A 25,471-nucleotide genomic window follows, 5' to 3' on the forward strand; every position below is an offset into this window, starting at 1 on the left:
TCAATTCAGAGACTTCCATCTGAACCCTTAGTAAAAGTGACTTGAACTGTAACTGCTTTGGAAAATTTCTAACTTCTTCTAACCTGTTTCCAGCAGCTTCCCAGGGCCACTGAATAAAGTGTGTAGTTCATTTGTGCTTAGTTTTTGGGGTGCATAAATTAATTATTAACACAGATTAATTAATTAATTAACTTTTTGAAATGCAAAGAAATGGAAACAAGAAAATCAAATATTCTCTCAAAAAAGCAATTAAAAAAACAGAATTTGGCAATTTGGGGCTGTGCCCAATCTTTTTATTTTCCCTGTTTTCCTTCAAGCAATGGATTTTTAAAAATAATGTATTAAAAAAATCCACCATTGCACACTGAAGAGTTGCTAACTTTGGGGGACACTTGGCAACATCTTCACAGATGGAGGAATAATTGAAGGGCTTCTGTGATGTTCTAAATAATGATTTTCCACCTGGACCTAGTGATGGTTTTATTGCCTCATGTCCACAAGGGATGTTATCTTCTGTGACATTTTTTCGGTTACTCCCTCCAAGAGTGACATTTAGAAGGAGGTAAATGTTCATTAGATGGAAGATGTAATTCTGATGTGCTTAAATATCCACATATCTCCTGAGAGCACTGGACTTTGCTTTTTGGGGAGGCTGATGAAGTACTCAGCAAATACAATAAACAGTCTTACCACTCTCTTAATGCTTCAATAGTCATTTCCTTTCATATGCCTTTCCCTTAGAATTTGGCTTTTAATACCCACTGTGGCAAGTAAGAGTTCTAAAAAACTTGAGCTGATTACAAAATTCACATGTAAATTGGGAGGGCATGAGGAAACATTTGTTACTTTGAATTACCAGACCTAGTGAGGTTAAGAATTTTGGCAATTTGGTTTATGTTATCATTCCAACCACAATTCCCCTCAGATGTGTATGGAATCTAACCTGGGGAAGACAAGCTCAATTTGAAGGATAATTAATTTGTAATTTTACTTTAGCTGTAAATCTCTCATGTGCAAACCATGACATTTAGGGGAACATGTAACAATGGTTCATGTCAGGTGAAAAGTGCATTGTCAATATTCTGGAGAATGGTGGGAATTATTTGTTGTCATTTATCTGAGCCTTACAAATGAGGGACAGTTCCAGCAGATTTCACTGCATCTGATGTCCTGTGGTGGACAGGCTGGGATCTTCCTCTCCAAGGAAGCCGAGGTTTTTTAGCTCTCCACAGCTCCTTCTGGCTGACGATATCTGGAGTTTCAATACCAAGCAGGGTAGCTAGAATTCAGCTTTCTGGAAGGAGGTGAACCAATGTTTCCAAGCAGCAGAAGCAGTCATCCATTTAAACTTCTGTAGCTGATGCTTACAACCTTAGCTGTACACTCTCCCTTAACCTGCACCTGAGAGCTTAGTTGCTTAATAAAAGAAGAGATCTTAATTAATTAGAGGAAAAACTCTTACCAGCCTTTAAAACAGCAATAATCACAGCACTTATCTGCCAGAAAAACTAGAGGTAAGTTCCTACAGCCAAATGAATTAAAAGTAAAAATAATAATTAAGTATATTTAGCCACATTTGCAGAAAGTGTATAGAGCATAGGTTTGCAGAAAGATTATCTAGATTAATGCTGCCAGAAGATTTTCTGGTATTATCAGAGCCTCCACAACACACCTTTTCACCTCTTCATTTGCAGTTCTTATCCTTGGACGATATTTTTATTTTCAAAAAAAGCATTGCTGCTTTTTAGTGGAAGAGTACACACTTTAAAAAATGTTTCAGAGAAACCCATGATTCCCACTCACCACTCAGGCAAGGCTGAAATATTTGAATTGTTATCTACTTTTTGAGTAAAATATGTATTTCTTTGGTTTCCTGGGCACAGTGATAAAAGCATTCCAAATTTTTTATAGCTTATGCAGGCAGCGAGTTTTCCTTCTGAAAACTGCATTTAGCTGAAAAAAGGGAGAGAGAATCAGTGCACAATTGAAGTCCACTTTCAGAGTGTGGGCTTATTTCAGAAAAGCTTTTTCATATGCCGTTTTCATTTATGTTTAGAATTAGCTTCTGCCCACCCCTACTTATTGTCATACAAATAATTGGTGACTAGTGAAAAATGAAGTATTTTACCCTGTAAGCCTTACAAGCAAATACCTTTTACTGGAAGAAGCTCATCTTTGTCCCTGATGGAAAACCTCTTCCTCCACTCTTCTCTGTAGCTTGGAGCATTCCTTTTAACAGGTAACAAAGCATCCTGCCACAATCCAAAGGCTGCCTTGGGGCAATCTAAATATCCCTTTGTAGGAAGAAAGAAAGAAAAGCAGACATTGGCAGGTATTCAGAATACATCTAATGCCCCAAAGCACAAATTTGCAACAAGGAAAAATTAGTGTCCTATATAATAAAAACATTGATGTGAATTTTTAATATCCTAAAGTTCAGGGATGTTCAATTCCAGAATTGTGGCTCAGCCCATCAAAAAAGAAATGAATCATCTAGAAATTGTGGTGACAGCTTCATGCTCAGAGTATTTATACCACAGTTGTGATTGATACATGAATTTAGACAGTTTGTGGATTTGCCAATGCTATTTCTCTGCATCAGTTTGGTGTTTGTGTTTATTACAGAGCATGAGGTGTATTCCTGAGCACACTGACCTCCTGTTAGCAGTTGTAGCTGAGAAATTGGCTGTGGATAATTAGCTCTCTTTTCAACACCTTTTATTCTCAACTGGGGTAGTTCTTTAAAAATGTTATGTGGGAAGCCCGCCCCCAGCTAACAGTAAACAAATGACTTGCAGGGCATGTAACTGGTGTGTGTTTAAATAAAAAACCAGCAAATTTTGCCTGTGCTTAGTGAAGTAGCCAGCTCACACCATTGCAGGCAGCAGAGCAGTCCCACCTGGCATGCTGCCACAGCTCCAAACTTTCTCAGTCAAAAGCTGCCATGAGTGTAAACAATGATAGACATGGAACTACGTGCTCTGGATGAAATCCTGCTTCTGCTGAAGGCAGTGGCAAATTTCCCATTGATTTTTCTGGAAAGCACTAACCTTGTTTCATACACCCAGCCTGTTTTATGTGTGAATCTCCTGAATTACATTATGCTAATGTTTTGCCTTGCACACACTAAAAATGGCACCTTGTATTTGTAGTCTCTCAATAAACACCAGGTTAGGTCAGCTTGTACACTACAGGTCCTGCAAATTCAGCAGGAAATTTGCCAGGTCAACAGACTTGTACTGACTTGGGCAGTAGCACCTATGAAGATTTGGGGTCTGTATCCTATTTCCATTGATGTCCAAACAGGCTCAAAGTTTGTTCCCCACCACTACCAGGACCACTTAGAGACATTCACCTCACCCACTTAAAAATGGATTCAAAGCTTGTCCAAGTTGAAAAGGAATTGAATTGTAGCTGCATGCTGCCATGCTGATATTGGAGATTGTCTCAACCAAGGGTTGGAGGTCAGTGAGTTTGCCAACACTTTGGCTCTCCAGAGCCCATTGTTACCCATGCTGATTTATATCAGTCAAGCCTTGATCTAAATTATTCCTCCATTCTTTAGGAAAAGGCTCCTGTCCTGGAAGTAGACCCACCTGTACAGACACTGTAATTTCATGGTCCTTTCTGGATTTCTGTCCTGGGTGAGCACACAGGAATGAGTTCCTCAGGGATGATAGGCACAATGGGCAATAAAAGGTGTGTGCAGGGAGACTCACAAAAAAAGTCTACAGCTTTATGAGACAGCTTCAAGAGCAGTATTTGTCAAACCCAGAGAAATGAATTGAAGGCTGTCAGAAGCACAGAAGGACGTTTGCAGTGGCAGCAAAACAGAAAGACAATCCAACTAAGGCTTTGATCTATCAAAAGAAGAAAAGTCTCATGAAGAGCAGATGAACAAAACATATTTTGTGCTTCCTTTCATTTCAGCACTGAAAAGCAAGGAAGATTTATGGATGCCTGCCAGGTATTTTCTTTATGATGAAATGCACCAAGAAGTACTTTTAATACTGGTTTAATGAAAACGCTATTGGTTTTCTTTATTTTACAATTTGGACTGTGCTTGTCTTTTGTTCATGTTTCCAGCATAACTTTTTGTTTAGTGGTGATGGGTTTGGTGTTTTGTTCCCCACCCTGAGAAATTAGATCTACATTAATTGAGCTGTATATTAATTGTAACAATCAAAAATTAATAGTTAAACCAGAATGGGATATCAGTGTATATAGGTATTCAGTAAATACACTAAACAAGGAAGCTGTCCTCTTTTTGGATGCCAGTTACGTCTGGTAACTATAATAAGCATTTCTTACAAGGTACTATGGAAGGCTAGGGACAAAGTAAAAAGTATAACTGACTTAGCTTAAGTTTAGGTATGATATCAGTGGGGTTCTGTGAACAGCATTTCATTCAAAATGAACATTGAAAATAAAATGCAGTCTATAATGTAAAAATATTAATGCTTAAGTTGGTAGAAAGACTGGAATTATTGCCATCTCAGTTCATTATATTTTTAGATACAGTACTAATCATGTTTACTTCAGAGAGGTTATTTTGTTACTGTCCTTCTTTAACAGCCCTGGCCTATGTCAGATTAAAAAAAAAAAAATCAACAAAAAAGACCCCACCAAAAAAAAAGCCTCAGAACAAATCTTTTTAGAAACAAGCTTCTCCAAAATGGGAGCTGCTATAAAAAATGAAATATACCAAAGTGTCTCATATGTTGTAGTTTAAATTATTGTAAACTTATTTAAGGGAAACATAATTGAAAGGGAAACTTCCTGAACACACCTCATTTCTTCTATTAAAAATTATTACTCATCTTCATCTAAATCATCTTTACTTCATTTATAAATAATCAATGTTGTGATGTGCTAAAAAGAACAAGAAAAATGTCAAGTTTGGCATCCTATATTAATTGAATTCATTCAAATGAAGAACTACAAAGACCTCTTTTCTTTTTTAAATAAAGACAAAAGCAGATATAATCCTGAATATTGCTAGGTAAATGAAACTAGATTGAGCAATGGTCTTTGTTTTCTCAGTTTGTCACAAACTCCTAGTGTTGTTTAAACAGGGGGACTATTGAGCATTGTTTTCTCACCTCTTCAGAGATGTACATGGAAATGTATCCTGGACAAGGGCTTGAGCAGTGCACTCCGAAGTGCACTCCCAACTACTAGGGCATGGAAGAAAATATTTCAGGTATCATTAGGAATTTTTTTTTAATTGTGCTTATTTCACCTTTATCCCATTCACTTTTCATTTTCTTTTTTATGTATGTTTTTATAATGTAAATAATATGTTAGTAAAGTAGCACATGTACATTATTTACAAATAGGAATATATGGGACGCATATTCAAAAAAGGTTACTGTTAGCAGTGTGAGATCAAAAACTAATGATCCAGTGAGCAGTTATCCACAGGGCAGGTCCACACTGGATATAATTTGTGGTCATACAATTGTCTGGTGGTATTGATCATGCATGGTTGCATGCAGAGCAGGTGCAAATGGAATTAAATCAGACTCAGTGCTTGAAGAGTTTACAGAAAGGCTCCTGATCATTTTTAGAAGATAAGGCTAAAGATGTTAGAAAGGTAATAGGAAAGTTAGAATGTAAGAAAGTGATTTTCAACTCAGAAAAATGAAAAAAAAAGTAACAGTTTAAGGAAAAATAATCCAAATAATGAACAGTGACACAAGAAATCTGTAAACCAGTTGTGCAGATAGGGAGTTATTAGATAAGAGGGGGGGATTGAAACTTGAAACAAAGCAGCACAAATGGTCAGAAGGATTTTGAGTAGTACTGTGGATACATGCATTATGGAATAGGAATCAATCATTTATGTTGACTTGGCTCCAGTATGGCTCTGTCTGGAAAATTGCATTTTTCCCAGGGTATTGCTGTATCAGAAACCTATGAACACCAAAATGGAAGGAGTTTAGGACCAGTAAACTACTATGGGAAAGACCACAGTTATGGAATTATGTATAGAAATTAAAAGATTTATTAAAACACAACTGTCTAGCAAGAGAAAGGAGGAAAAGCAGACAAAGGAGAATAGGCTGAGGTTATATGGCTTAAAACGTTCTGAGTGGCTCAGTGAAGAGCAGAAGAAATGAGAGAAGTGTTAAGCAAAGAAAAATAATGATAGCTTCTATATAAAATTCTTAATGACAACAGATGATGATCAATTACTTAAATTTTTTATAACATTCCTGGTACTACATGTTTCCCAAGAACATAAAAAGATGTTTCAGAGTTTAGTATTTCAAAGATGGACAGTAGCTGAAATAGCACAAGTTTCTGAGATCAATAAGGAGTCTGTCTTAGCACTAGATTATTTTTTATTTTTGGTTGTGCTGTTCTGAGAGGAAATACATGAGACATATACACTGAAGTTATTTAGATAGTGGCTCCATGTCGTGCAAGGATGACAGAAGCACTCAGTCCATCCTTATGGGAGTGCAGGCACACTGGGATGGTGGGTCATGGAAATCTGTGGGTACTGAGCCTGCCTAGAAATGCTTCTGGATAGTGAGGAAAGAGGTCATTATCTAGGGGCTTGCTATGAGCAAGGTGAAGCACCTGTGTAATTGTTTGGTAGGATCAGCACAATTATTTTTTCATAGGGAATTGTTTTCCAGACTAGATTCAAGGTTGCTTTTTATTAAAGTCAATGATTTGTCTTTCCTTGCCCTCAAGAAATTCACTTTTTTAAAAGAACAAGTTGAGTCCTGATGTATTTTTCAGCATGAAGTACAATTGATTTAAAACATAAAATGAACAACCCTGAGTGAAGCATCTTTATGAAATGATGTAACCCTTTTCTAGTGCATTTAAGTCATGCTATTTCTGTTTTTGCACAACTCTCCACAGAGCTGCCCGAGAACAGTTACAATATGGTTTGAAGGTCTTGTGGCTTTTGTAATGTACCAGACAAATGTAGACATTAATCAAACCTAATTTGCTACTGCCAGCAACTTCTTCTTATCCCTCTAAATAAAAAATAACACAAACACAGCACAGAACAAATCAGCTTACCTTCTGCAGTTCTTGTGCCAGCCCACAGAAATCATTGCCCAAAGTGTGTCTCACAGAAGTGTTACCCCAGTGCTCATCCCAGGATGCTGGTTGTCTTCCACCATCGTGTTGCACATGTCGCCTGTGTCTTAACTGGCTTAAAAGACTTTTTATGACATAAAATGGCAAGAGTCACACTGACACAGTTCTGAACTCAGAATCCAGATAGCCAACCACAGGAAATTTAAACATTAGAAAAGCTTTCTGATAAGGCACAATCAGACACTGGAACAGGCTGTCCAGGGAGGTGGTAGAGTCTCTCTCCTCAGAGTTACTCAGAATGTGAGTGGACTCAATCCTGAGCAAACTGCAGTGGGAGACCTTGCTTTGAGTCAGGGAGGTTGGCCTGGATGATTTCCACAGTTCCCTGCCAACCTCAGATCTTCCGTGATTCTGTAAAGAAGCCAAGTATTTCCAGCAAGCTAATGTTCTGTTCCACCAGTGGTGGTATTTCTAGTTTCTGTATGGTCTCTGGTACAGGGTCTTGTACCTCTCTCTCACTTAAATCATGAAAACCTGGCTTTGCATTGAAAATGGTGAATTTCTGTGTTCACTTTAGATTTCTAGTAGCAGCTAAGCAATGGTCAGAGGATGATCATGTTGTATACACAGAGTCTTCTTATCACTGACTATGTAGCAGATAAACATGGGTAAAGAACATCCTGAAGGGACAGTTTGGATGAAAGAGCAGTGCAAAGAGTGATATAATAAAGTGCTGACCTTTATTTCACTGTGTTAGAGAGTCTTTTGTGTATTTCAGGATCTCAGAAAGAGTAAGAACATGAGAGATGACAGTTGTATTTAAATAAGTTAAGTAATACTGCATGTATTTTATGTAATGCAATTTTTAAAACAGCTTCAGAATTTTTGGGTTTTTTGCAGTGGATTTAAAAAGATGCAGAATGGCAATACTAGAAAGCATTTGCCTAGGAGAACGTGCTTAAACTGAATTCCCACTGCAAGTCCTCATGCAGGATCCAAATGCTTTCTTTCCCAAAGCTCTTGAGGCAATTTCCCAAGCCCACAAGCCATTCCAAAAGAAGTCTTTTTGGTATGACCCACATGCCCTCAGTCTGGATGTGTAAAGGTTTCCAGCATTTTAAACTGACACGCCAAACTCCATGTTGTAACAATTAAACTGGCTGGAATTAGGTTTTCTTACAAGAGAATAAAAGGTCTTGTGAATCACAAAGTTTTGTAAGTTCATGCGATCCTTAGATCCTTGCATTATGGCCACAAAAGAACCAAAATTAAGAAAAGTACAAGTGAATGGGACCCCTCAGACTAATGTCACAAGGGAAATACTCTACCCAACCGAAAAAACCTTTTCCTTTCACTGTAACCTCAGGCCAGAATCATTAGGACATATCTCAATACCTGAGAGGGTAATGCTCTACCCTTTCAAAGCATGCACCTCATAAGTAGTGCATACTTCTCTCATTTTCCATTTGTATCCCCATACTTTTGCCTATTTGTAACTAACCTTCCCACTCTGCAGATCCAGGAGGTATCACATTTATCCTTTTCCTGATTTACAGGATGATATTTTGAGGGAATATTAGCTTCAAAGGGTAATGAATGTGTCAGAGTGTGAATCTTGTATTTTGTTTTTAAAAAATGAAAGCTGGACAGAGCGGAAAACCATAAATCATTGTTTACTAAGGGTCAATTTGGCAGAATGGAATTGTTGTACATATGGCTGGAAGCAGCTGGTGTGCCAGTCAGGAAGGAGGCATTGGCTGGCCAGTGTTATTTGAATTAGGTATTACACAGCCCGGTTTTGTCCGGCACAGATGTCATGGAGGCACACAAAGATGAATACCCTGTAGCAAGTGAGGGAAAGGGGGAAATGTATACACCCAGAAGCTTTATTTGTCCTACTGCATACAAAATGGATTGCCTCTTTTCATTCTGAGAAGCGAGCAAAAATACTCCTTTTTTGCAGGCTAGAAGTTTAGGCACAGCTGTACAAGGTCACCTCATCAGACTTCACTGGTTATGTGCTCCAAAGCAGGAGAGAGAGTAAAGCCCAGTCCCCAGAGTCCCAGATTACTGTGGAAACACTCAATGAACCACGGGCTAGTGTCTCAGTTGCTTGGTAATTCTGTCCAGTTCTACTCTAGTCCTATGCTTGGGCTGGTTTTCCACATAAGTGTCATGATTTTTCAGTGCTATTATTCAGATCTGAGCTGATAGATGCCTCAAGAACATTGTTGAAAATTGTCTTTCTAGAAAACAGTTCTATTTATAAATGGGGACTATTAATGCTTGCTAAAGTATGAGTTTGTCTACTTCACCTATTGCTAGTGCACTTTGGATATTCCAGTGTCTGCTACAGACATGAGGTAGTTAATGGGAAAGGTCATTAATGGGAAAAGTCAGCACTTATTACCATTAAAAACTCATTTAGATCTGCTGATCCCCTTGATGGTGCTTTGGTTCTCATGGCACACTGGGTTTTATACTCCTTTTCAATGTTTGGAACCAGGGGTGTTTCATTGCTCCTTTTGAAAACTAGTAACAGCTCTCAGAGGATGAGTTATGTGCCATGGTGCACGTAGATCATTGCTGCTGCATCTGAACTGCTCTTGAACCTCACTCCACATTCCTCCTACTCTTTTAACTCTTACCAAGTCTCTGAAAAGGTAGAAGTGAAATGGAAGGGGCTTGGTGTGGCTGCCACACAACTTTCTTGGCTTCTTGCCCAGCTTCCAAACTAACCTTCAGATCCCTGCATATCATTCCTGGTGGTCAACTAACAGGACAGCCAGGGTTCAGGCACTGAAAGGGAGCCTGCTCTGTGTGTGCTTTCAGCAGCCTGTAGGGTACAGCCTGTAGAAAGGTATAGTCACAGTATTTCCTGTCTGTTTGGGTTTGTGGGTTTTTTCCCTACTGTGTTTTTTCAAAAAGCTAAGACTGACAGAGAGGTATAATGATGGGACATATATGTGAACTCTTCTGGGTTAATCAGGAGTGCAAGTTAACAAGAAGGCAATATAGGCTCAGTTCCAAATTCATACATATTCAGGTGATCTCTGTGCCTTGAAGAAATGTTTTTAAAAGTGTTTTTAATCATGCAAATGTTCTGTAGTGACCATATTCATCCACGGTTTCTGTGAACTTGAAAAGTTATGCTTTCTGTCTAGTTACCAGAAATTTCCTTGTGTATCCCAAGGGAAAGGCACAGTTAATACAGGATATCTGTTTGCTGCTGAGCTGACCTTACTTGGCATTCCAAATCAATAAATCACAGACAGACATTTCTGTGTCACCTTTCTCAGGGTATGAATTCTCCCACTTGCGTGAACATTTCTATTTTAGAGCAGTGTAACCTACACAGGCACGTAAATACTGCAGTCAACACCACAGCAGCACTTCCTAAAGAACACTTGGTACAGGCACTAATACCTGCTGTTTCTGCTTTGTTCCCTTGTCTCTTCTGCATTCAGGTAGATGAGGTGTGCTTGGTTCAGCACATTCTATTAAAAAAGTAAGGTTAGAATTTCCCACTGTGCGAAATATTTAAATTTGTGTCTGATGCTGTGTATTAATAATAGCATGTTGATAGAATTAGCTATAGGAATATAAATGTGTCTTTTTTTTTTTGTTTCTTGACAGAATGTCCTACATGATTACTAATGAAAGCAATAATAAAAATCTTCATTCAATTTCTGGCAGAGAAGATACTTCCTGGTTTTGCCATTTTCATCTGCCATGTGAAAGATAAATAAAAAGAAGATCTAGAGTCTAAATCTAAATTACACTATTAGAGGGAAACTCAGTAATGTGACTATATTACATGCATTTTTAAGTGTATATTTTTTTATTCAATTTTTCTCTTTCCCCACCCCGCCTTTTCTCTGAATGTCCAAATCAGTGTTTGGATTCTGTGGAAGCACCTGCAAATTGTACACAATCAGACTCAAATTATAGCTGTCATATCATTCTCATTAGTCTGTGTCCCAAAACAATTCGATGTACTAATAGAAATGTAGACAGCTGAAATTGATAAAGGTTTAATCTGGATGATTTTTCAATTGCTTTCCTGGCAAACAAGACTGAAATAAACCAAGACTCTTTTCTTCCATATGAATGAGTATGATACTTTCTGCAGGATGGTTTTGATTTTTGAGCAGTTCTATTCCTAATTTATATGCCATTCTCCAGAAACAAAGGATGGGCCAAAATTGACAATTGCCTTGTTTTAAACTGTCATGTTTCTAGCAAGCAGCCAGCCTTTTTCAGCTGACAACAGCAGCTGTCTTGCCAGAATCTCAAGGCTTAATAATCAGAGGAGTCACTTGAGATTCCTGGTCTAGAGAAAGGTGTCCCTGCCCATGGTGGGGTATTGGAACAAGATGGTCTTCAAGGTCCCTTCTAACCCAAATCATTCTGTGATTCCTGCATGTATTCTAAAGTAGTTTTTGCTGAATGTTGCCTAAATATGTATTTTCATCTGCTTGGATTTGTCTCTATTTTTAATTCCTAAGGAAGTGAATATCTGCTTTTCAGAAATATCTGACCTTAAGCTAGGTTGATATGGTTGATGTGTGACTGAGATGCACAGATGGGTATCTGTCATAGAATTACAGCTCTCAAATGCAAGGACAAGATCTGCTTTCAGAATCAATTGATCACTCAGGTTTGTACTCCTTTGGGGTTTCTCTGAAGGTTATGTCAGTATCACATAAATGCAGAATGCCTTTGGTGCAAATGACACCCGGTTCAGACTGCTGAAATATATGGACAGAAAGTTTCATGGTTTATTCCACACAGCCATTGGATTCCTCTCAGTGAACTCAAGAAGAATTTCTAGTTTGAAGAGATTCTTTAAGAGGTAAATTTAAAAATCTTCATCATACTATTTACTATGTCTGAAAAAGCATTTTGTTGACTCTGAACCTCCTTTAGCTACTCTAAATCTAACCTGCCCTTCATACTGGCAAAAGGGGTCAAAAATTTGAAAATTTCTGCTTTTATCAGTCCAGCTGTAGAAGATTGAAGTAACAGCATGAGCCTAACAGAGCTTCTTGAACTGCAAAAACTAAGCCAAATACCAGTTTTATCAATTTGCTTTGGAAAATGGAAACACTAATTATTTATGGAGTTGTGCAGTATTTCATGACATGCAATTTCGTTTCTGACAGATCACATAATTATATTATGGGGGATGGGATTTGCAAATGCAGGGTACTGATCTAAGCCCCTTCACACCAAAAAAGCTTGGATAGTTGATATGAATTAACTTCAATTTTTTCCTTTCTGATCCCTTTTCTCATAAGTTTTTATGAATTATAGATATGCTCATGCATGTGCACCAGTGTAAGAGAGTGCTCATTTTCTTCAGGCTTTTTCATTATGACTTTCATTGAAATGACCTCTGTGATACAGGGTCTTGAAGGGAGTAAAACAGAACAAACTTTCTGTACATATATTGGAACATATGGAACAATGAGGTCTTTGATGTCTTTACAGCTTCAGTGGCATCTTTTCTGTCCAGATAAAAAGCTTCAAACAACATGGAAGAAATAACTTGTTCTGAAAGTTATTGTTTTTAATGTTTATCCTTTTTTTTTCATCCCAGATATTCTGACCACCATTAAACCATGTTCCTAAGCACCACGTGTACACACCTTTTAAATAGCTCCCCACCACTTCCCTGGGCAGCCTGTTTCAATGCTTGGTAACCCGTTTGGTGAAGAGATTTTTCCTGATATCCCACCTAACCTTCCTCTAGTGCAACCTGAGGCCATTTCCTCTCATCCCATCCCTTGTAGCTGACCATTTCCCCTTGCATTATGTGGGTTTCATTCTGCTCCCCATCTTTGTGTTCCAGTTTAGGAAGCTGAGTGCCTGACAACAACTGGTTTTACTGTTAAGGATTGAGGCAAAGAAGACATAAAGTACCTCAGCCTTTGTCACTGTGCTCTCCCATTAATCCAGTACAGGATGAAGATCCTCCTTAGTCCCCATTTTGTTGCTAATGCATTTATACAGGTATTTTAATTGTCTCTTATGGCAGTAGCTGAATTAAGTTCTAGTTGGACTAGAGATTTCCAGTGCTCTGCTGAACCTTATAGGAGCAATTCCACATAACTATATTTTTCTTAGGTAAAATTATAGGGGGCATGTTTTAAATGGTTGTCTCCTTTTTTCCATTTGTATTAAGTGTGACCTACCTTAACTTATGCAGTGTCTTGTCCCAAGGTAAAACCAAACAAAATAAAAAGAGCAAGAATGTTATCTTTCTAAAGGTCATGTCTCTTATGATTAATGTGCTGTTTTGAACACAGATATCACTTAGCAATTATAATGTGAATGCAACTACCAAATTTTTAAGAGAAAACCAGCATGCTTGTGTATTTATTTAGAGTTATGCTAGCCAAAGCCATTTGGAGAATGAATGTTTCCCCTAGGTATCCACACTTGATTCACAAATTAAACCAAAAAAATTGTAAAGGCCATGAGTTCTTTTGTATTTTCACATTCCAACCTGTGATTTCAACCTGACATTTCCCATCTGCCTTAGATGAGTAGCTTCTGTGCTAGCTTTTATTCCATTTTAAAAAACATGGTTAATAATGTGTAAGGTGAAGGGGGAATGCTTATGGAATAAGGATGAAGGCAGAAGGAGCTCTGTGTCTTTGGTGATTGTAATTACTTCCTTTTTTAATATTTTTCCCCCTTTGTACAGCCTGGAAGTGCTGCATGGACTGTCCTGAAATGCCAACTGCCTGTCAATGTCATCCATCAAGGGTGGAGCAAGGACTCGCTGTGACAGACCCCTCTGCCTCAAAGGTAATTACCCTAAACCTTGTGACACTGAATTAAGCAGTGGTTATAAAGCAAGACCCTTAAGGGCACCATGGAACGTGAAGTTTTGCTTCATATTTATTTTGCAGCTGCTTTCTTTACACTTTGCCATGCACTGATGACATAAATTAATCTGCTTGCTCTCCTTAGATCTGAGCTGCCTGCACTGACCCCAGAGTGGTGTCACTGGCACAACTGCAAACTGCACCCATGTCAGGGTTCCTGATATTAGCAGCCCAAGGAGCACAGGCTTGCATCTCAGGCAGCTTGGCTCTGTCCCTGCCTCTGGGTGACCTTAGGGAAATTCTTTGTTGGGTCCCTGCTTCACAGTCCTCTCCCCTACCTAGAGAAGAAATCCAGTGTACCCGCAGCTGGATAGCTGCAACAGAGGTACAACACATCCCTTGGGGCCTGTGACTTAAAACTGGGTTTTCTTATTCTTTAATAATTCCACTGACTGTCACAAATCTCTGTTTTCTCAGTCATACATTTAAAAATCAGAACAAGCAGAGTGGGCCTGGAAGGATTAACATGTTTCCTTTGATACTAGAATTCTAGTGTTTTGGACTGTGCAGTGCATTTCTTTTCTCAAAGACTGCATATAAAATGCTATTTGCTGACTTCTCATCTATATAATTAAAGCAAGCCCAATTATCTGAAGGATTCTTATTGGCTTAGCTGCTCCCCTACATATTCACTTTTTTACATGCATTAAAGATTATCCTCTAACTTTCCCTTCTAGTGTAAATATATAGAAAAGTTAGAGAAATTATCCTATTGTAAATTTATAGAAAGAAATTTGGGAAAAATAGGGCACAATTGATTTTTTTTTTTTTTTTTTTTCAAATTCAGTAGTTACCTAAAGAGCTATGGATTTTCTAACTTGTTTGATCTGTGAATGCAACCAAACATTTCTAATCTCTATCAGATGTTGTGAAGCTATGCTTTTTTCCTCTACGCTGTTATGAACACATCACAGTAATGGTCTCCTTCCTCAGGACCCTTAGCAAAGAAACATAAGGGGCCCTGGTCATGTACATCCTACTGCAGATTTAATTTTGATATTGCATTCTTATCTTAGTGAGGAATTGCATCCTCCATTTGCAGTGGGCATTAAATATTGTACAGGTCTCTGTGAGCCAGCATGCAGCCCAAATTCCTCAGGATGCACCATATTGCTAAACAAAGTGCCTCTGCATGACCTCAGTGTCAGGGGTGCAGCTCTGCTTCTGTCTGTCCCTGCCCTTCTGAGGCACAGCTACTGTAGGAAGTACTGGACTTGGCAGTAACACTTCTGAGATGTACAACCAACCGAAAATGGGTAATGCAGTCTGCTTTCATATCAAAATTTTGAAAGCTGATCTTCCACAAGAATCTGTTTATTAGGAGATGTGTAGTATTTTTATGCTGCTTTCTCAATGGGGACTGGCCAGGATGAATTTAAAACAACCAGGAACACAAGGATGGCTTTAATGGTACCAAGTATGCTGGATAACCTGGAGCTTATCTCAGCAGAGGCAGAGGAGGTGGGGACACTGTCCTGTGCACTGAGCAGGAAAAGACCTCAGCTGGACCCAGTGGGTTTGTGATTGTGCACACAGCAGCTCTGCTGACTTGGATAATATTTTCCATATTGTAAGAAGAAACTCTCCAAATAGAAAGATTTGCTACTATGTAAATGGGACTCTTGGGGTTGATTGGAACAAATCAGAAAAAAACTTTTCCTGATGTTCTTTCCTGATGTTTCAGAGGTAGTTGAAGCTGCCTGTAGCCCTTCTGAACTCTGTCTGTGCACTTTGCTGAAGGGTAGCTGCTTTGTTTGTTTGATAAGACTCCTGGAAGTGACAAAGTAGAGGAACTTTTCAGATGTGAGCATAATTTAATTTCTGTATGGAAAATGCCTTGACTCTTCTTTAACTCTGCTTTAACTTCCTCAGACTGAAATTCCAGGTAGTGGTGGAAAATGCAACCTCATATTCTCTGTCTTGTCTTCTTACCAGCTTTGTCTGATATTATACTGTGAGGAAAAATGGAAGGAACTGGATTTTAGCCTAAAAATCTGAGAGGTACAGCAAGCTTTAAATATTTCAAAAGTTTCTGCAAGGAGGAAGAGGAACAAACTGTTCTCTTCAAGTTGTGAGGCAAAAAGTAATATGCTTAAACTGGAACAAAAGCACATTTAGGAGGAGCTTTGTAGAAAGAATGCTCCAGTGACAAAGATAATTAAGGACTAGAATAGATTGCATATAGAGGCTGGGGAAGCTGGAGTTTTTTAGAGTGGTTACAGAACCATCTGTCAGAAATGCTTTAGTTGATTTGGGGCAGGTGGATGCACCAGCTGATCCATTTGAGTCTTTCTTAGTCCTTCCTAGGATTCAGCACTAAGAGCCTAAAGAAAGGGGAAAGACGACACCAAGCATCCACAGCAGGGTGACTTTCATATTCCAGTGTTGAAAATACAGCTGTAAAAACTGTAAAATTTTGTCACAGGCTATGCAGCTCTAGTCAAGCAGTTAAGTATTCTCTGCCATCTTCCCATCAGGCACTTGCTGATTGCTGGATCATTTGCTTTAAAGTAATAAGAGGTTTTTTTGGAGTATTTGTTGGAGAGATGTGTGTGGGTTTGATTTTCAATAAAGTATTGTCAGTTTGAAAAGGATTGCCATTATGCACATTTATATTAAGTTAAGGAATGGGATAGAAATTCTCCTCTAAGATCATATGGTTTCCTTTGCTTTATATTTTGTGACTTTTGAGTAATATAATTACTTGATGGCATAGAGGGTTAATCTAGTTTGTTCTTCCTATAATCAGCAAACAATTTTTAACTGGAGGTGAAGGGGTTAGTTAGTCTGTAATATCTGCATGTCACAGAGTGTTAATTTAAAAAGTTAATTTATTTCATTTCACTAGCAAATATTCTGCCTCCAGGAATTATCCTTTCTGTGAAAACTGTTCTGACTGTTTTCTATTGTCTATTAGTATGATCCTTTGAGGATATTTTCTATGGGAATGCTCAGACTTAGAGCTGTGCCCACCTGCAAGGATATAACTAGAAAAGCAAATTGCATTATCCTCTCAGTAAGCATTTTAGTTCTTTATTGTTTTAACCTGTGTTCTTGCAAATCAGCCAGAGCAATCAGTTTTAATGACTCCTCTAAGAGAAAAACAAACGGTGGAAAAGCTCTGCTTTTTAAGCTTAATCCAGAACAAGAAGCAGAAGAGGCACTGCATTTTCCCTTCATCAAAACCTCTCATTGTTTGCCCTGTGCTGGAGGTTGTGAGATTCCTGAGCATATGAACAGTAAAGCTGAGAAGTTGTTTTTCAGTGTTTGCTGTGAACAGCAGTAATTCAGCAATCTGCTCAAAGGACTGCACCAACAGTAGGGAACAACATGGCCGTGGTCCAAAATAATCTGATTCTGGTCATTACATATTTAGTGATCCCCAAATAAGTTTGCATCAATTAAGGGCTCAGTTTGCTTTCACTGAAACCCAGTGCATGACTTCTCAGCTTAATTCAGCTGAGCCATCCCTTCTGCCAACCATCCATACAAAAATGTATTTCTCTGGGATGCTTTGTTTTTTTAAAGGAGAGAAAATTTGGAAAACCTTTAAGGACTGGGTATAAAACCAAGATGACTAACCGACTTTTCTGATTGCCAGGCATCTGCTCCTTCCAGTCATGAGGAACTCCCTCAACAGTAGTGCTGAGAGCCCTAAAAAGGAGTGGCAAAGCCAATGAATTGTTTAGATCTATTAGCATTCTCTTTTTCTCAGCAGACAGGATGTCTTGATTCGTGAATTTTTAAGATTATAAATTATAAGCATAGAATCATAAAATAGTTGCAATTGGAAGGGATAACCAAAGTAAATCTTCATCATCCAAATCTTACAGATTTTCTAAAAGTAATGGGTTATAGTAAATGCATTCTAAATCAGGTAGTTTATTTAATTGTTAGATGACTATAAGATAATATTTTGGAGTTTTAAGGTCAGGAGCCCTGTTTTAGGGAGAGGAGGGAAAAGTACATCAAAATTACAGCCTAAAAGCTGGAAATAAGAGGAGAGGAAGAAGAGAATGAGAAAGGACATGATTTAAGGACATTATTGCACCTGAGAAGTAATAAGGTGCAGGGAAAATGGACTTATTCTTTCCAGCTATAGCAGTTGCTCTAATAATGGAGTACCTTCTCCCATGAGCAGTGGCTTCCCTGTCCTGAGAACAGCAGTGTTACAACACTGCTGCCTCACAGACAGGGCTTTTAACCTTGCACTCTGCCAGGGATTTCCATGTTGAACAGCCTTACTCAGTAATAGCATTGTGTGCTATGGTTACACAGCAGCAGAAACAAGCTTGAAGCCCATTTCCTCTCAGACTTCACTCTCCCTGCTTCCTGAGCCGTCTCTCTGCCACAATTCTCCAAGCCAGCCTCCGTCTCTAGAGAGGCAGCACTTCTGCAGGTGGCTCTAATGTGTGCATGTGTTAATTGTTCAGCTGTCACCTGCCAAATAAAGCCTGGTGACCAAAGCCTGCCTGCCTTACTCACAGTGCTGGCACTGCTTTGAATCCCTTACCTATCCAAGTGAGGATCTTTACCGAACCTGGAGGAACAGCAGTGGCTGGGCAGAGGTGATAAGAAGGTGAATGAAAAGGCTTTCTTTCCAGAGGACATCATAATAAACATTTTTTAAGAAAAGCATTTCCTCCTAAACATTTCGTGTCTGCACCCAATCATAGCTGCTATATGAAATCTGTATTCTCTGTCAATAAAATATTTTATATAATTTCACTTCTGGTGGACCAAAGCAAATTTCATGCCATAAACCACGCTCAGACAACTTATGGAGAATAATATTTTTTGTTTTTCCTCAATGATTGTTTAATTAAAATATAAAGATGCCAAATCAGGTCTCTGTGGCAATATAAGAAAATTTTGAGTACTAATAATTAGCTATTTGGTTAAGTTTCCTTCCCATCATACATCTCTGCATGAGCCTGCCATTAACAAGGAATAAACTATCAGTACATTAAAAAATGGTGGGTTCTTCAATATCTGCACTTTATTTGTAATGATTACTAATATCTATATATATATAAAAATATATATCAAGTTTTATTGTTTTAATTAAAATCATGACAAATTAAATTACTAGAAATTTAAAGAACCTTTGAGAAAAAAAGTGTGAGAAAATATACAGAAAAATGTACTTATATTGAAGAATTCTTTTCCATATCATGGTGCTCAATATGTATTTTATTTATTTATATGTTTTGTCCTTCAGAAGGGAAATGCCTGTGAGATGAGAGACTGCTTGGAAAGGAAGGGACACTCTTCTGCCCTTTGAGTTATTGAACATGCTGTTGGGAGAGCAGCTCCCAGAGCACAGGGGCGCTCAGGGAGGGGAGCCCAGCAGCAGGAGCATCTGTGGCACAGTGCAGGCTGCTGGAAGGAACAGGGACAGACAGCCTGGCAAAAGTGCAAGATGTCAGAGACACTTCTCCTGGTGCATGGAGGACTGTAGAATCTGCTAAAACCCAGAAAGTGACTGAGTCAGAATTACACCAAGCCTAAGAGAATTTATTCATCAAAATCACAGTAAGATCTTAATTTCTAAGTCTTCTTATGCTTATTGTTTGTTTTTCATTTTTAAAGTTTGACTTCAGTTTGTACTTAGAAAATAACTCATGTTTGCTCTTGAGAGCCTTCTGCATATTCCTAGTGGGTTCAGGATGAATTAATTATTAGATCTGGACTTTCACTGGGTCTTGTGGTGCACTGTGGTTCTGTGGAAGTACTTTGCCAGTTCTTCCAATAACTCTTTTGCCCTCCACAACAAGCAGACTTGGCATCTGCTGTGTGCACAGCAGCAACTCCTGCTGAAGTGGTGAGTACAGTTCTAGTGAAATCATGCAAGGAGTGCTGCTGAATTAAGATATAAATTTTCTTTGTTCTCCACTCTCCTTATGTAATGCTTGGAATTACCATATTTTCTTGGTAATTCTGCCATATTTCCATGTCACAGTAAGAGAATCAGATATTTTCTTCTTACATATATTTGCTTTTTTCGTTTACAACTTTTAAAATCACATCTATGATTGAATTGTGGATGAGCTGCTTTTCAAGGTAGAACCTTTTATACTGGGTTAAAAGCCTGGGTTTCCTATAAACAGTTTCATGAATTACCAGTTTTTGATATCTTCATATTCTTAAGTGGGCACCTGGGAAATTTACTATGTCTTTGAATGGCCAGTGCAACCTCAGAAAGCAATTATCTCAGACAAGCAACAAATTCTAACCTCAATAAAACCTACTGGTCAAATACCATGATTACAGCAAAGGTGAGTAACTGATTGTTAGTCATGTCCAACTTGTGTTCTCTTTCATCTTTACAAGATAGGAAGCTGCTCTGTTCAAACTGCCTTATTTTTAAAGTGCTTGATCAGCAAAATTGCATACTAAAATGCCAGTATAAACTATTGAGGGGATTGAAAAGAAAACTTGATTTTAAGAAATGCTTTTGTTTTCACTGTGCTGGAGCCCATTTAGATTCAATTTCCACTCTGCTTCCTTCAGATTTTATGGAGCTTTTACTTTCGTGACTACAAACAGCATCTGTGTCAAAATCCACATGATAGAATCAGGCCTGTGGAGACACCTTCTGACACATTCCCCTGGATATGTGTGCAGAGAGGAGAGTCTCTACAGCACAAGGGGAGATCAGCTAGACAGCTTCCCACTATTAAAGCTGTCATGCCAGTACCCATAAAGGGATCCAATACTTCCCTCAAACCTCTTGTCTTTTTGAAGACTTCCCTGATTGTTCCATTGATGTTCCCTGTTTGAATGGCCTCAGCATAAAAGATGCTTCCAAATGACTATGAATTTTTATTATTCTATATGTAAAGACATTTTTAAAAATCCTAGATCTAGCCTATCCATAATGTCTTTTTATAGGCAAACTACTTATAATTGAGAAGATACTTGATCTTTTGCAGTGAGATCAGCATAATGTGATTTCACCAGATCTCTTACCTGACCTGCAAAATATATATAATTTAGCATAAAATATGGGGTATAGCAGAACATAAAAAATGTTTTAATAGAAACAAAAAGTTTGTCATCATTAAGCCAAATAGAATTGATTATTAAATGTGGTGTGTTTTATCTGGACTGAATGTTGTTCATGAACATTCAATTGTACTGACAGTTTAGGCTTTGATGTTTTGCAGATACACATCTTCAAACTAGCAGGAAAGCACACCCAGAGTGGCCTCACTGGTGTGAATACCCCCACAGAAACAACATGCTTACTGTCTCTGTTCTCTCATGTAGTTGCTATGGGTGAGATTTGAAAGGTTGATACATTTAAATGGAAACCCTTTCTTGTGAGAACTGTCTAAGCTGGTCCTCAGGAGGACTAGCAAAGACTAGAAGGCTACTCAGCATGAGCTTGAAGTTGATTATGACAGATATTGGCATTCTGTCTAAAAGCAGGTTTGAAGTGAAACAAAAACTGCAGTAGACTGAAATGTGTCATTGTTACCTGAGCATGTGTAATACTCTCTAGGCAGCCTTTAGAGCAAAATGGTTTAGTTGCAGAAGGCATGGTTTCCTGAAAGCCAAATTTTTTTAGTGAAAAAAGACTGGACAGTCCAAACAGTACTGGAAAGTACAATCTAGACTCTCTTGAGTCTAGAGAGTACATTTAAGTAACAGTTCATGCATGGGAAATTATTTACAGGTCTTTTTAATTCAGTCTGTCTTGAGTTAACTATTTCAGTCAGAAGTAGGGATGTCACAGCTGGGATGCCCTGGTAAAAGTACTTTTCTCCTTTGAGATAGACTTGTAGGTATGATGCTTACTTATGGTGTTCCCTGTACTAGGGATTTCAGGGCTTGGATGTGAGGGACATGAGAACCATCAGAGCCAGGGAACATTTATAGAATCTGCCATGTTAAAGTCTGTAAGAAACATGGATGTAGAGCTCTGTTAGGTGGGCACGGCTGAGCTGCTCATGGTGGCATCTGCAGCATAAAACAAATAATGTATCTTGGCATCAGGATGGCATCCTTGACACTAAGAAGGGAGCATCTCACACAGCACACATGTGGCTTTTTCTCACTGCCTGAGCAGATGGGAGTTTTGGTTGCATGGAATATGAATGGATTTGATAGCCTGGGTCAATATATAATTGGTAGTATTTCAAGCAAGATCACTTGCTTAATAGGCCAGATCTCTTCTCCAGACAGTGCAACCAGAGAAGAATTATGGCTTTCCATTAGTGGGGACAAATGTAAATATTTTGCACATACGTCTGAGATTTTTTAGGAGAAAAGGAATCGGAAAACTTGAGATGAGAATTTTTTTCACTTTCTGTTAATATGACAAAACCATGGTCTATTCTTATTTATATTTTATCTTGCTATTTATAAAGCTAACACTTTTTCATATTTTTATGCCTTCTAACAAATCACCTGCAGCAGTTAATTTTGAAGCAACACAGAATGTCAATGATTAGAGCAGAGGAAGAGAGAAATAAATTCACAGGTCCTGTTGCTCAAAACAGTGAATGCTTTAAATATGTCTTGGGTTTGCATTTGTTCAGAAATGATAGATTATGGGAAAATACAGAAGCAAAGAGAGATACCTTAGGAATATGCTACCTCTGTGGAGGAGATATGTTACATCAGATGTGTCCGACTGCTCCTATGACCTCATGTGATTTTTGTTTGCGTTGCTGATTTTTAATTTTACTATTGTAAAAGAGGAAGGTGCAGCTAATCTGAGGTGTTCAAAATCTATTTTACCTCAACAAAGTTTCTAACCCTGTACCCTACACAAAAAAATAACTGTCTTCCCTTAACATCAGCTTTCTGTAGCTTTCTCTTTTTCTTCTTTTTTCAATTCTTTTAAATAGAGGGACTAAGGTGTGGAGCCCAGTGCTCACTGCAGTCAGTGGTAGGTAGGACCTGTCTGAGCAAGTGAATTGACAGGGAAGCTGGCAAGTGTGGAAGGGGCAGGGAAGAGGAGTGTTGGGCTTGTCAGGATCTGGGTGTCTATATACCTACGACCAAAGGGTGTACCAAGAACTCATTGCAGTCTGATGATGGTTAAAATCATCCACTCTTCTTCCTGAGGTGTTTCTCTGGTAGTGTGACCCTGCTATTTGAGAGCAGAGTTCCTCTAAATCTAAAATACATTTGCATTTTTCAAGATTCCCCTCCTCCCTTTCTCCCCTCCAGCCAGGAATTCAATCCAGCTGTGACTTCCCATCCTGGCAGCAGCACATTCCTGTCCTGTTCAACCACCTCATGTCTGCCTTTTGACACTGTCAAGAAATCCTTCCAAGAGCTCAGCCGTGCATTTATGTGTGTGACCATATTCCAGACTAGGTCCTAATCTCGTGCCCCCCTGCCCTCTGCTCTCTATTCCACCTTTCCTGAAAGATCACAGCTGTTCAGCCAGCTCAGGTCTCTGGTGCTGCATTTCTGGCCCTCAGCATTTCCCAGAATTGGAGCATCCATTCCAGGGCAGAAATGGGTGGTGAGGAGAAGGGAATGTTTCCCATGGGATCCTGGGTCTATGCGTCCATCCTTCCTATTTCTTTTCTGGTGAGAAAAAAAATGCAGAGACCAAAAGGAGGTCACGAATCAGGAATGCAACTGAATGAAGATGAGATTAAAGAAGGAGAAAGGAGAAAAAAAAAATAGAGTTCTTAATATTTCCTTCAAGCTGTAGGGCAAAGCATGGATCAGTCCTTGTGTTATCCTAACTAATTTGTCTTCCTTTAAAATACAGCCCTTTTATAGAGATAAGCTTGCTTAATCAGAGTGTTCTTTGATGAAAATATATCCAGCTAAAGTGCTAATTCAGTGAGCATTCTCTTGAAAGGGCCATTGTTTGAAAAAATCTGTTTTGGTCTGTAGTACAGAAAAGGTGGAGTGCCCTGTGGAGATTTTTGCTATTAGTATGCGAGGCAGTTGCTTATTTCTCCATTCAATAATCCCTGAACTGAACCTGTAGATTTACCATAGACAAATAGAAATATTCACAATACATGTAAATCAACTTTTGGTTGTGAATAGGATTTGTTTGCCAGCTGTTGATCACTGTCTTTCTTTACTGTTCTTTATGCTATTGTTTTCAAAATCTGTGTCATATCAAGGTAGAAAATGTGTATTTTGAATGAATTCTTCACAATATGACACCACTTAAAGGCTGGATGTTGTCAGAGGCAGATACTTAATCAGAGCTTAATCAACAAACTGGAAGACTCAAAATTAGTTGATGATCAAAACAAAATATAAATGTATTCTCTAATTGATTAGAGTGGCTTGGGAGGTTCTGTAAATTAAAAGATTTTGCTCAGCTGGAATGAAAATCAACCTTTCTTCCTATTTTCCATCCAGAAATAATGTTTAATAGCAGTTCAACAATCTCTGCTCCAGAGGAAAAGTAGGAAGAAGATAAAAGGAACAAAAATGGCTCAAAAAATACCTGATAATATAAAGAGTGCTACTTGTAAGTGTGAATTTAATCAGGACTGGGGTGGAGGCAGGATGATGGGGAAATTCTTGCAATGAAACATTTTTTTGCCATGCATTTACTTGCCTGTCACAGGAAAAATAATCTGTTAACACTTCATGTGTGTTTTTTAAAGGAGGCACAGTAGCAGGGAGGTGGGGAGAGCAGCTCTCTGTGTCCAGAGGTGTTCTCCTTTGCTCTACATCTGCCTTTCACTGTGTCCCAAGGTAGGACTTGTCACAGCAGGTCACTTAATCCCATGAAAGGATGGCCCATGTGCAGGTGTGTGACACAAGCAGGGACACTGCCATCCTGCTGGATTGAATGTCTCTGGCAGGTGTGCACTGTCTCAGGTGCAATGTTTTTATTCTGAGCCAAGATATTTCAGATTTCAACCTAATTATTTTTATATGTCTAAATTTGTCCAAAAAATGAAGATAGATTTTGATAGACTGGTTGTAGGCCTACAAGGGCTAAAAGTATGAAGTGTACAGCAGATCTGTATTTCAGACTGGCAGCATCCTGCACCAACAGCTGAACACATCTGAAGTCTCTGCATTTCTATTCCAGCTGTGTTCATCTGTTTGTCAGTGCCTATGGGAAGAGAGGTGCTGACATGTAAATCTGCACTGAGTGAATTGGCATTGGCCTTTATATAAGTTAAGCAATTCTTTAATTAGTTGTAAATTGATTTTGAGCAACGTTTTCTATTTCCCAGTTACTGCTGCCACCATAGGAAGCATAAGAAGCTCTCTAGAACGTGGATGCCTCAAAACAATCCCAGCTCAGGCAATTGAAAGGCTGTTTTAAATGATAAGATTAAAATAACACTGGCTGGTGCTATCCACAAAGACCTGCACCTATCTTATTGAAGTGCAGTAAAGATCCAGCCATCAGAATCTGTAGTCAGATAAAAGTCACAGGGAAAGGCCTCATGGAATATTTTGTCATTAGAGAATTAAAGAATAATAATTTCTATGGGAAAAGCAATTGTAGGAAATAACTTATTTCCGTATTTAGTGAAGTGGAGAATATTGTGGTATTC

Source organism: Catharus ustulatus, chromosome 8 (genome assembly GCF_009819885.2).
Source record: "Catharus ustulatus isolate bCatUst1 chromosome 8, bCatUst1.pri.v2, whole genome shotgun sequence".
NCBI lineage: Eukaryota > Metazoa > Chordata > Aves > Passeriformes > Turdidae > Catharus > Catharus ustulatus.